Source organism: Phascolarctos cinereus, unplaced genomic scaffold (assembly GCF_003287225.1).
Source record: "Phascolarctos cinereus isolate Bilbo 61053 unplaced genomic scaffold, phaCin_HiC Scaffold_9;HRSCAF=440, whole genome shotgun sequence".
In the NCBI taxonomy this organism is placed as follows: domain Eukaryota; kingdom Metazoa; phylum Chordata; class Mammalia; order Diprotodontia; family Phascolarctidae; genus Phascolarctos; species Phascolarctos cinereus.
Window position 1 is genome coordinate 199,944,218 of NW_027556402.1, and position 13,577 is coordinate 199,957,794.

Here is a 13,577-nt window from a genome sequence, read left to right on the forward strand (position 1 = left end):
TTTTTCCCCCATAGATTCACCAACTATCTCTTTAATGATCTAGAATTTTTAAGTTTACAGCTTAAAACTTAAAACTACACTGAAACCTTTGGGACATCACGTATATACTCATTTTTCCCTTTATCCATCCCTCTTAAAGGCCTTTTGTACCATAAGAAATAACAGGTATGGAAAATACAAAGAAATGAAAAGACTTCTATGGGGTTATACAGAGTAAAGAAAGCAGATTCCTCACAATGTGTGTATTTCCTATGACTATGTAAAAACAATAGCAACAACTGCACTCCAGTTACACACATACAAAAGAGATTAACTAAGGATAACAGAATTAAGATGCTTTTGTTAGATAACATATAATTTTTATAAAACTATGAATGTAGAATTGTGGGTTTATATGATCTTTTTCATTTGATTTTTTATTATGAATTATAACATTTAGAATGAAAATTAAAAAAAAAAAGATTCAGGTCCATGGGCTGCACTTAAAGTCCTTCACTCAAAACATATTTAAAGTAACTCATTTCTACCATCAAATGACCCAGAAAAAAGTAAGGAGGATGATAAGAATATTGAAGGCATTTTATAATTCATTTAAACAATCAGGCTTCCTAAAAGTCTGAATGAAAAAGAAAAATGAAAACAAACAAAAGAAAATGAGCAAATGTTAAGAAAGGAACACCTAAAAGAAGCAAAAGGCAAAATCTAAACATAAAATAAAATTGGAAGGTACCTCAAAAGCCTTTTTAGGAATATAAGGAATCAAATTTAGCTTGATTAAAAATGTTTTAAGCACCTGCTGTCTGAATGACCCAGGGATGGCCTCTGGGTTTACCTCATGGGGGCCAGCCTGGCTAAATCCAGAAGTTCCTCATCAGAAAGCAGGTTATGAACTTTGTGTTCATAAAAACACATGAAACTGTATTCTAAAGAATGAAGGATGGAGGCAGCTAGGTGGCACAGTGGATAGAGCACTGGCCCTGGAGTCAGGAGGACCTGAGTTCAAATCCGGATTCAGACACATAACATTCACTAGCTGTGTGACTCTGGGCAAGTCACTTAACCCCGATTGCCTCACACACACACACAAAATCATAAAAAGAATGAAGGAGATGAGGGAGTGGTACAGAGAAAGCTGGGTTATGATTGGTATCAGTGAAAGAAGCACCTAGAAGGAGAAGTCAGAAGTTTGAAAGAATTAAAGTTGTTGACCAGGTTCTGTGCTTGTCACTGTGGATGGACATGAAATCAGACATGTTTCTTTGTGCTCAAGGGGATCACAAACAAATAAGGGGGATTCAGTATGTATAACTATGACTTTGAGACAGAATGTGCTAAGTGCTAAAGTCCAGGCAAAATGCAATAAAAAAGAGTAGGGAGAGATAGATTACTTCCAGCTGGAGTGGATTGGAAATGGGGGGGGGGCAGAGGTAGCGTTATGGAAGAGGTGGCATCTGGCCTTGAAAATAAAGAAGGGTTTTCACTACAGGAGATGTGGCTGGAGGTTTCCTTCCAGGCATAGAAGGTAGGCAGCATGAGCAAAGGCAGGGAGACAAGAAAAGGGAAAGCATGAGCAAATGAATTGAATTGGGGAAGTTGGGATGTTATTGATTCATGTTACTGACTGACTCAAATGGGGAAAGGATAAGACTTATTCTGCTTGGATCCAGGGGGCAGAACCGAAAGTAATGGGTGGCAGTTACAAAGAGCCACATTTTCACTCACTACAAGAAAAAATAATTAAAGCTATCCAAAAGTGGAACTGAGTGCCTCAGAGATGGTAGGTTCATGGCCATGTGTATACTATGCTGGGATTCCTATTTGGGTACATGTTTAATTAGATCACTCAATCCAGTAATGATTAAACATCTACTATGTGCCAGGCACAGTCCAATCACTGGGAATACAAAGACAAAAATGAAATAGCCACTGCCCTCAAGGAGCTTACATTCCATCAGAAGATAACAGCTTATTGATTGACGTAATAAGGTACAAAATGGTAATAACTAACATTTATAAAGCACTTACTATGTGCCAGGCACTGTGCTAAGTGCTTTATAATTATTATCTCATTTGATCCTCACAACAACCCCGGGAGGTAAATGCTATTATTATCCCCATTTTACTGATGACGAAACTAAGGCAGACAGAGCTTAAGTGATTTGCCCAAGGTCACAAAGCTAGTAAGTGACAGAAGCTGGATCTGAATTCAGGTCTTCCTGATTCTAAGTCCAATGCTGTATCTACTGCCACCTAGCTGTCCCAGGGTATGCACTGTAAATACATGGTATTTGTGTGTAGTGGTTTTTTTTCCCCATTTACAGGAAGGGCTAGGGGTGAAAGCACTAAATGATTTCTCAGGTTCCCTCCAATTCTGAGATGAATACCAGGTGCTAGAAGTGCCATGGGTTGGTTAGGACATATACAACTTTAGAGGGACAATGTAAGTCCTTATCTTCTAGGACAGAGCTCTTAAGCCAAGTTCCTTTGGGAGTCCATGGATAGATTTCAGAGGAATCTACAAACTTGCATGGAAAAACACTGCCTTTTTATTTTTATAAATCTCTAACTGAAACTTAGCACTTCTTTCAATTCTGAATCGACAAAACCCCATGAATTTCAGCAGGGCTCCAGAGGCTGTACTACCACAAAGGGTTCTAGGACACAGATACACAAGGAACCCTGCTTTGGGAGCTGACAATCTAGTTCTTACCTGGCATGTCCAACTCCCTCTTCTGCATCAATTCACATCCTACAGTTTCTTGGAAAAACAGCAACGGTATTGCTTCTATGAGGGAGAAGGCTCTCCCCTGACTCTGTCAGCTCTCCAGGGTTTCCCTAAAGCGTTTGTAGTCCACACCATTCATCGGCTGCAGCAGCCACAGCTCCACAGAACCCTGCATGATCCTCCATCCTCTGCCCCGTTACATTCATTCCCTCTTTTTGTCAGTGGAATCGCCATTTCTCCCACTTCTCAGGTCTGGATCCTTGGTGCCATGGCACTGAGGGAGACAAAGTTTTTCAAAGACACTGTCCTCTGCCCTAATGGAGCTTAGAGTTTGAGAGGGACACATGACATGTAACTATCATGTGAAATTATCAGACACGTGTTATCGACCTGGCCATGTGTCTTCTTTGTTCAAAACTCTTCAACAGCTACTGAATGGCAAGTAAACTCTTTAACTTGGCATGACCCTGAATAGGTCACTTCACTTTTCTTTTAGACTCAGTTTCCTCATCTGTAAAATTAGGATAATATAATTTTTCTCCCAGGGTTGTTCTGGGGATCAAATTACATAAAGCAGATAAATCCCATGGCAAACTTTAAAATGTCACATAAATATTAGCTTTTATTATTATTCAAGATCCATCCTAACACCACCCTTCCTTTTCTGCCTTATTTCATAGTATTCTATGCTCCGGTACCCCTGCACTTTCCTGCTTGTGCTTCTAAGGTCCCTTCCCCCTCCTCCTGGTGAACTCCCATCCCTTTCTTTGGAGTCACCTCCAAGGTCTGCTCTTTCAGGACTCAGGTCCTGATACTTGGTAGGTATTGACGCTTACTTTATCAGATCTCAGTTTTCTCACACCTCTCAACTGAATTACCAATCAATATTTTATTAAGCATGTATTTGGTAGGAGGCACTAGGCTAAGTGCTGCTGGGCCCCCAAACACAGCAATGAAAACAGCCTCTGCCCCCAAAGAGCCCTTTCTACTGGGGGAGATCCCAGATAAGCAAATGCAGACGGCTGAGGGAAGTGCCGGGTGATGGGGAGAGGGCCTCCAGTGGGAACCGCACTTGGGTTGAGCCTTGATTGGATTCCAGGCTGTGGAGGTGAGGAGGCTAGGGCTTCAGAGCAACACAGAAAGGAGGTGTTATGGCTTGTAAGGGAAACAGGAAGTAAGCTAGCTGGGGTGGAACAAAGTGATTGTGGAGGGCTTTAAATGCTATAAGAAGGCTTTGTATTTTACCTTGGGGGGGTCGGGGTGGGGGTGGGTCTTTCTCCTAATGGGGACCTGTGATTTCATAGGTTTAGATTTCACTGGTGCAGGCAACTGACAGTGAATTTAGTCCCTCCACTATTGTAGACATTCGACACTCCACAACTTTTAGTCTTAGGGAGATGCTTGGGTGCTCTGAGAGAAGCAGGACAGCGCCCCCCCCAGTCACCATCCTACGCTGCCTTCTATTAGATGCAATATTATATAATGTAATTAACAGTCATCAACTTTATGTCACATTCCCAATACATGTAATCTGCAGAGCAGGCACTTGATACAAATGTTTCAATTCAAACAGCACTTATCAAGCACCTACTACGTGGAGGTACTATACTAAATGCCCCTCCCCCCTCCACAAATTAAACACTTTCTGCGTTCAAGAAGCATCCAGGCCCATATTCTCCTTGTTTGTGGGATTGTGTAATGTGACATTTGAGACCTGGCTCCCGCTCTCAGAGAGTTTACGGTCTAGAGGTGGGGGAGAGGGGATCAATCTAATTCAGGGAACATTTATTATGCGCCAGGTATTATATATGCCAGGTAACGAGCTAAAAAAACGCTGCAGCTACATAAGGAGACTAGAGACACTCCCTGCCCTCAAGTAGCTTACAATCTACGTGCAGAAAACGGGGATAAACTGTAAAGAAACACGTGGGTTACACACATTCGCTTAATTTTCCGCCCCCCCATCCCACCCCCACAAGCGTGCGTGTGGAGCACTAAGAAGTCACAGAAGACGACTGGAGGCTACTAGGTCCCTCGACTTCTCACCTCGAATGCGGGGGGGGGGGTAGGGGGAGGGGAACTGAACGCCACGTTGTACTGCCCATGCGGTGGCTGAAACTTCCCTCCCCGCCCCAGCTCCGGCCCTCCCAAAGGTCACTCCAGCTCTTTCCACCTAGCGGCCAGCCACACGCATGCGTCCCCAAGGGGGTGGTGGTGAACGTGGGGGTGGTAGTGGTGTCGGTCTCGCGTGGGAGGCTGCCTTGTGGGGAAGGAGGTAGGGGGTCACGTGCCGTGCGAAGAACGAAAGCCGCCCGGCACGCGCCCGGGAGGCCCCGCCCTTCGGGCGCCCTTCCCTCCTGCCCTTCCTTCCCCCTCCTTTCCCAGGACCGGGAGGAACAGTTCCAAATTGGGGCGTGCCCGCCTGCTCTTCCCAGGAAGGGACTAAGGGGGCGGGGAGAAGTCGGGCGCGTGCGTATATGCCGGCTCAGGGAGGCAGTTGTTGGATGACGCCACTAAGGGGCGGGGCGAGCAGCTCCAGAGAGAAAGAGAAAGAGGTCGGCGTTGACTTGAAGTTGGCACTGGGGGAGGAGAAAGGGGCAGGGCCGAGGGCGGGAGGAGGGGGGGAGGAGACGCGCGCACGCGCTCATGACCGCACGGTTGGCAAGGCTGGTCGTCGGCACGTTGCCGGGTGGGCGGGGGAGGGGCGTGACGTAGCAAGGTGGGGGGGCGGGGAGCCCCGCCCCCTTCCCCGATGGCCTGCGTGCGGGGAGCTGAGACGGGAGTGGCGGGGGAGGAGGAGGAGGAGGAGGAGGAGGAAGAAGAGGAAGAGGAGGGCAGAAGGAGGAGAAGGAAGAAGGGCAGGAGGGCCCCGGCCGGGTCCCGACGGGCTGATGGCAGCGGCGGAGGGCGAAGGGGGGCGGCCAATGAGGGCGGCCGGAGGGGGCGGGGCGTCGCCGTCTATTTTGTCCCGCGGCCGCTGAGGGGAAGCGTCGTCGTTCATATGCAGGAGGGTTGGCGGCCAGCGCGGCTTCAGCTCCGGGCCTGGGCTGCGGCGGCGGCGGGATCCTCGGCGGCGGAGGCGAGCGCGGGCCGCCCGCACCCTGCGCAGCACCCGCCGCTTCCGGGCCCCCCGACGGCCGCGGCCGCCCCCGGCTCCCGGCTCCCCTCCGTCCGCTGCAGCTGCCTCTGCCCACGGGGCTCACCTCCCCTGCTCTGCCTCGCCGGGGCGCGAGCCCGGCTCCAGCGCCGTGGACCCGGCTGCCGCTGCTCCCGCTGCTCCCGCTGCCGGCGGCCGTGCCCGAGCCACAGGTATCCGCTGCGGAGCGCCCCGCATCCGTCGTCCCGCGAGCCGCGCGTGTCAGCCTGTCCCCGTCCTGAGCCCCAGGAGGGCTTGGTTTCCATTTAAAACAACAAATTAAGTTTCATTTCTTCGTGCACTTCTCTCTCTCTGTCTCTCTTTCTATTTCTCTCTCTCTCGCTCTTCCCCCCCCCCCTTTTAGCCACCTTCCCCCGCTCTCGTGTCCGTCCCTGCTCGGCTTAGCTTCTCTCTCGACTTGCTAAGTCTCACTCCGGGGCTCATGCAGCAGGAGGTCTGGGGTGCGGGGGGTGGACAGGAAAGGCTTTGGAGAGATGCCGGAGGGGCTGACCCCTTGCTTCTTAGATGGAGAAACCGAGGCTCTCCCAGAAGGGCTGCCCTTCTCCAAGGGTGGGCCAGGCTTCCCTGGGACCCCGGAGTCGATTGCTCCGAGGGAGTCCTGAGAGAGGTGGGTGGGGGGTGTTCGCTTTAAGGGAAAAGGAAAGCTCGTGCAGAGGAGAGTTGGCTGGTGGTTGCCGGGAGCCTTGCAACCTTGAGGCAGCAGGAGCCTGTCGGAGCGGTGCATGCCCAGCTCCCAGGCTGGATGGGCAGCGGCGATCTGTCACGGGCCGGTCCTTTGCCTTGCACCTCGAGTGACACCATCTGAAAAATGAACAAAATAGGTTTCCGCAAATTAGTTTGAGACAGTTGTGGGAATTTTGTGGGGTTTTTTTGGGAAGACTTTCTCTTGGGCTCTTCTTGGCAGCTCTTTCAGGAAACAGGGCAAAGTGGTTGAACAACTCAAAACCCTTTACTAATCATTGATAAGCAACCTCATGGAAAGAAACGTCTGGACCATTCAGTATTTGGCCTTGAAAGAAGAAAAAATATTTTTTAACCATTCCACCAAGAAAATGTGATCATAACACAATGCTTTTTTGCATGTAATAGGTGTTTAATAAAAAGTATTAAAATTAATGTGTGTTTTTTTTTCATTGTTGGCCTGATAAACGTTTTAGCTACTTTAACTTTTAGGAAGAGAAAGGAAATTTTGATTTCAGTGTTTTGGCTGAAACTGAGGTAAATGAGCAGATTTGTCCAGTCCTAATGGAAGATGGTTCAAAATTGATCTTTGTAGTAGTAATAACGGTACTTAAGGGTGACAACTGAGATGGAACTAGTATTCTGAATGAGTCAGAGTAGATCAGAGATTAGGGATTTTTAATGTGCACATAAGACGTAGGCCTCAGGATGAGTTGGACTGGCTGCTTGAATCTCTTTTCCGGTTCACTACACCTACTTTAAAGTTAGCCACTAAGAGCTGTTAATTCCAGTCGTTGCTGTTAACATTGCTTTAAGTGTATGTGGGTGGAAATTTTGTTTGAAAGGGTTTTAAATCATGTAACAGTGAATTGAATAGGTAATGAAATATTTTCGATGTAAAACTCCATGATAATAAGACTCTTTGCTTTAAATAGTTCTTAAGTGAACAGATAGTTGGAAGTCTGCCCCTTTGGTAGGCAGGGAAGATCAGGTTAAATTCTAAGAACTTAATTACTTTCTAGAAAGAAAATAATTTTAAGTCCTTGCATTGGATTTCACTTTTTTGTTTTCTATCACCTCTGACTTTTTTGTTTAATTAAATTATTGAAGTCTAAGTATAATAGCTGGCTTGATAATTTTACCATTTAACTTTAAAGCATACTGTAGATATATAATTTCAGGCTTAAAATAGGGTACCTGTTTCTGTTCTTGGAGCTCAATTCACAATGACTTAAAATACTTTATAGAAACATGGACTTCTGCTTGGCTTGCCTTGATGTTCAGTGGGTTGACTATATTTAAAACTCTTACTTTGGCTTTTTTCTGAATATACTTCAGATATGGAGACCTATACTAATCGAATTAACAAACATTTACTCCAGTTCTTCAGTTTACATGGTAATGTACTGTAATTGAGATGTATTATATAAAGAAATCGGTTCATTCAGCGCCTAACCAAAGTACTGGAAGAAATGTACAAATCGAAATATTTCAAAGTAATAAGAGTGAAGGAGTCTGGCTTTGGTTTGTGCTTGAAGGTCTTGTATTTTGCCCACAACTTAAGATGTGAATCCATACGTTTTAGCAGTTGTTTATCTTAAAGTTGGGGTACTTAACATGGGAGTGTTAGAAAATAATTCTTTCTTTTGGGAGATGAATATACCTTATTTCATATCTTTTTCTTTTTCATAGGAATTCCCTTGGAGTCTGGCAGCCATTGTTTTTTCCCAAGCATTCCTTTGTGCTAACAGCAATAACGGTGGCAGATCTGCCACCTCCTGTGGTTTGATAGATTATTCCCTTTATAAACACGTGTACTTAAAACTTTCCTCTCCTGATCTTTGTTCCTGCAATAAATTTTATGATGCCTCTTTGAAAGCTGACATTAATTTTTTTAAAATTGCTTTCTCTTTCAGTGGCATTTAAAATAATTTACTAGACAGTTTCTATTTCTCCCTTTTTTAGAGGGTGTGCTGGGACTCTTCTGACTCTTCTGGTTTTTACAGTTAGACTCTCATGTACATCTGTCTTAATCCAAGTTTCACATTTTGCGGCATCGCCTTTAGGTGCTAAATTTTCACTTATGCATTCATACAGGATTTGCCAAATTACACCTCAGAAGGCAAATGAGAAATCATTTAGACAGATAGTCTTGGCTCTTTATTTCCTGCAGTAATGCAATTTCCTCAAATGCACATTTTTTTCAAGAATTTTTTTTAATTGTCACATTCTGAACGTATGACTTTATTTTTCACATAGAATTTTTTTAGTGTTTTTTAATGTCTAGTGTATAATTTTTCAAAAGGTAACAGGAAGTTTCAGGTAAGAGGTATTGTTCAATTTGATTACTTGAAGAGATACATGTAAGGATATTCTTGATGCCTCTTAAAATATACTGTTTTTTCCTTACACAAAATGTTGATCTCCCATGCTTCAGTTTTATTTTTTATAACCTCTGAGAAACAAGATGAATTAGCTTCATATTTTTTTAATGGTTTTATGGAAACTGAACTAAAGGCTAGATGTCCTTGGGAAGTAAATGGTAACTGGTTTTAAAACACTAAGCTAAGAAGACTAAAACAGTTTCATTATTATCTATCCCAAGCGGCTCTTCCCTAAAGGTTTTAAGGGAAAATGCCTTTAAATGCAGAAGGTCCTAAAAGTGGGAGAAATCAAGAGCCGGGTAAGAATATAATTTTATGATCATGGTTAACACTTTAACCAAGTTCAGTGACAAGAGGAAAAGTTTTCAGAGGATCAAATGCTTACTGCCTGCCAAGCAGCTAGCTGAAGCTTTTAACGTGGCCTGTTGCCAAACACAATACCTGTCTTAGGAGGGGAAGAAATTAATTATAAGAGTGAATTCTGACTGTGCAGAAGTTAAAAGTACAGGTATTCCTGGATTATATTGGTAGATTTGTCAGAAACTTGATATCATTAGAGTTGAGTCTTTTTGTCATAATTTCTGCTTTATCAGTCAAGTCCTTTTTAATTACACTTACATAGGAAGGTGAAAATGTAACCCAGAAAGTCTTATGGAGCATTTTTTCTCTTTTCCCATTGCCACGTGCCTTTTTGTCATTTCTTGCAGACTATTTTCCCCCAGTCTGTATTTGTACCTGTTGCATCTATTCCATGGACTTTTTGAAACCCAGATTTTAGTTCTAGAACACTGCAGATTATTGGAAAAGGCCCGTGTTTTATAGGGCAGCTAGATGGCACAGTGGACAGAGCACAGGGCTTGAAGTTAGGAAAACCTGAGTTCAAATCTGGCCTCAGACGCTTAATAGCTATGTGATCTTAGGCAAAGTCACTTAATGTTTTTTGCCTCAGTTTCCTCATCTGTAATATGAGCTGGAGAAGGAAATGGCAAACGGCTCCCTAGTATCTTTGCCAAGAAAACCCCAAATGGGGTCACGCAAAGTCAGATGCAGCTGACCAACAATGTTTTAAAAATACATTTGTCTAAAATTTAGCTATCTTGCATACTTTATAAACACTAGTGCCAATTTTATCTGAATCTTTTCCTATAATCGTTGGTGTAAGTATACCATGTAAAAATAAATGTGATGTCTCAGAAATAGAACCTGTATTGAAACTGACCATGTGGTGAAATGCTCCGTACATAAGAATTATCAGCATATTCAAGGATGTTAGCCTTAAGGGCTCTAAATTAATTTTAAATATTAAGGATACTAACTAGCATTTCCTGAAAGCTTGCATTTTTCTATTTGTAATACTATTTCCCTTGAAACTTTTGCCAGTTAACACATTGTCAGCAAATTTGAACATTTTTGGCATTGAGGATATAATGCCAGTTGGGCCCCCAGGAATCTAGAGTGTACTGGCTGGATCACTGGCTTGTGGAGGACCTATGTTCAATCAGGTCTCTGCTGCTTATCAGGTAACCTTGGGCAAGTTATCCTAAGCAGCTTCTTGGCTTCCATTTTCTTGATCTATAAAATATAGGAGTTAGATCAGTTGATTTCTTTAGTTTACTTCCAACTCTTAAAAACTCATGAGAGACGGAACAGAATTTCTTAGATTCAGAGCTAGGAGGATGTCAGAGGTCATCTAGTCTATTTTGGCCTTTTTTTAAAAACAATTTAAAGGCCATGACATTTTTTCTAACAAAGCAGATTATATTTGTATATAAAAGTTTTGATAAAGTGCCTTTTGGAAAAAAGTTATAAGAAAATATTCAGTGAATTTTGTGATTTTTTAATTCATTGAGTTCTTTAGACAGTTCCCAAATCAGTATTCATCTGGCTGAATGTAGAGTAAAAATTTTGAGCCTTTTTAAAGATGGTAGAAGAGACCAGCAATTTACAGTAAGTGTTCATTTTCCCTTTAAGCCATACTGTTTTCAATTTGATTTAACATTAAGCATCTGCAGTGTGCGAAAACATTGTGTTGGCTTTGGCAATACAGAGACAAAGATGAAATGGTCTCTGTCCTCAGGTTGCTCAAGCACACACAAAATGCCAAGGAGGAGAGTGCACTTAGCAGGTGGGGCATCAGCAGAAGTCTTGTGTCAGACACCTCTGGGCTGTGCCTAGGAGGCAGCTAGGGTTTATAGCAGGGGCAAATGAGGGGGAGAGAGAGCAGAAGATGGGATATTGAAGACGAAGCTGGTGTGGACCAGTTTGGAAGAGAGAATGCTTTTGAAGAGGATAAGGATAGGACCTGTGATGTCATTGGCACAGGGAGCACTTAGGGGAGGAAACCCCTTTTAATTATGCAGCTTTGCAATTTACAGTCTCCAGCAGGTGCTTGCCTGGCTTGCCCAGGGTCACACAGACAGTGTGTGTCTGAGACCGAACCCAGGCCTTCCCTGCTCTTGAGGCCAGCTCACTATCTATTTGTCCTGTCTGAACACAGTCATATGAAAATATGAAATATGATTGGAAAGTATCCTGAATGTATTGTTATAAAATGGTGATGGCTTTGTATATAATCAGTTTTGGACTACTCTGCACATTGCCAAGGTGGATCTAAGGTGGGGATCCAGAGGAAATAGTAAATGGTCTGTATTCTCTGTTATCGTCCATCTTTGACCTTGTGGTATAGACCCAGTTGTGGGATCACAGAGTCAAAGAGTATAACACTTTAGTAATTTTTCTACAACGATTTTCCAGAATGGTTGGACTAATTCATAGCTTCATCAACAGTGTCTTACTGCAATTCCAATATGGAAGTAGCCTTTTATCACCCAGGCCACTGTAAATGTGACCTGAAGCCTGGGCGGTTTAATTTGCATTTTTCTTGTTGATTTGTTACTTCCACTTTTAAAAACTACTCATATCGTTTGCCTTTCTTGGGGAATGGTTATTAGTTTTATGTGTTTTGCAGTTCTCATTAACTCTTGGGTATCAGACTTTTATCACAGATGTTTGATCTGAAGATATATTTTTTTCCCTTACTCAAGAGCTTGTTTTATTCTGGTTGCTAGTTATTGTAGTTGAATTTGTTGAAAAACCTTTGATTTTTACATAATCAAAATTATTTATTTTGTCTTGTGACCACTACTGTCGTGTGTTTGGTTATGAATTCTTCCTCTAAATATAATTGTGAAAGATAGCTTTTTTTTTAATGAGGCCTTTTATGTTTAAGTTGCTCACCCACTGTGATAAATAGTTTAAGATGCTTGTCTGAAGTTGCTTTTTGCCTGACTGCTTTCTAGTTTCTGGGCAGTTCTTTTCTAATTTGAAGTTCTTTCCTCAGTAGCTTGTGTTTTGGGGTTTATTGACCCCATGGCTGCTGTGTCTGACCACTTTTAATTCATTGCTTGTCTTTTCTGTTGTTTTAACATACTTTTAAAATTTTTTACCTGGTACCAGATAGTTTTGGTAACTACTTTATATAATCTGAGATCTGGTAATGCTAAACTCTGCATATGCTGAGTATTCAAAGTGCATATTTTTTGTGGGTAGCAAAAAAACAGGAAGCAGAGTGGGTGCCCATTAGAAGGAAGAAAGCAAGCATTTATTAAGTGGCTACTGTGTGCCAGAGAGTGGGCTAAGGGCTTTACAAATAGTCTGCCTTTTGATCCTCAAAACAACCCTGGCAGGTAAGTGCTATTATTATCCCCATTTGACAGATGAGGAAACTGAAACACACAGAGGTTAAGTGACTTTCCCAGGAAGAGAGCTTGGAAGTGTAGAGGCGGGATTTGAACTCATGTTCCTCAAACCAGTGCCAGCACCTTATCAGCTGTTCCCCCTAGCTGCTGCTGGCTGCCATTGATGGCAGAATTGCCAAACAAATTGTTGTATTGCAACATTATAACTACTATGAGGAGTTCAGAGAAACCTGGGAAGACTTATGGACTTAGTGGGGAAGACAGCAGAGCCAGGAGAACAATATAAAGCATGTCTGTAATGTAAGTGGAAGCTACACTAGAAGGGTCTGAACTCAGATTAAATGCCCTTACTCCTTTTGATTCCAGAGGAGAGATAATGAAACACTTCCCTCCATTTGGTGGCATTGGCACACTGAATGCAGTTATTCATTGGCTTGACTTTGCTGTCTTCATTACAAGGGACTGTGTGGGGGTCAGGCGGGGTCAGGCGTATTGGGAAGTAACTATATTATAAGAGACAAGCGCCAGGATTTAAATTATCATTTAGGTGAGAGATAGGAGGGCGCTGGGTCTGATTTTTACAGAAGAACCTTGGGCAAGTCACTTTACCACCTTGGGTCACATTTTGGTTAATGTTTGAATTGCCTCCCAGGGTCATCACCAGCAAAAGGCCTCAGGAAACCTGCAGGCTCTGTAGGAGTAAGGGATTTGTTGCCGCTGCTCCGATGGAATACTTATTAAGCCCCAGCTGGCTTTACCAGAGAGATACACGCTCCTTGTAAACTTGTCTTTGGTGTATTCTCCATTTCTAGTGTAGAATTAAATTTTTTTTGTGAAGATTTCAACAGGTTTTTAGCAGTACTTTAAACATGTTTAGTCTTATTTTTTAATGGAAAAAGATTAAACAGGATAAGGTGAAAAAAAATAACACC

General features: G+C 43.2%; 1 protein-coding gene across 2 annotated transcripts in view; it reads left to right on the plus strand.

Moving 5' to 3' along the window:
* The first annotated feature begins 5,943 nt into the window (after nucleotides 1–5,943).
* Nucleotides 5,944–13,577, plus strand: part of FAM53A (family with sequence similarity 53 member A) — a 114,986-nt gene continuing 107,352 nt past the window's right edge. For both annotated transcript variants that reach the window (XM_020992246.2, XM_020992247.2), the window contains exon 1: nucleotides 5,944–6,034. The gene's annotated coding sequence lies outside the window, so the exon portion shown is untranslated. The remainder of the gene's footprint in view (nucleotides 6,035–13,577) is intronic.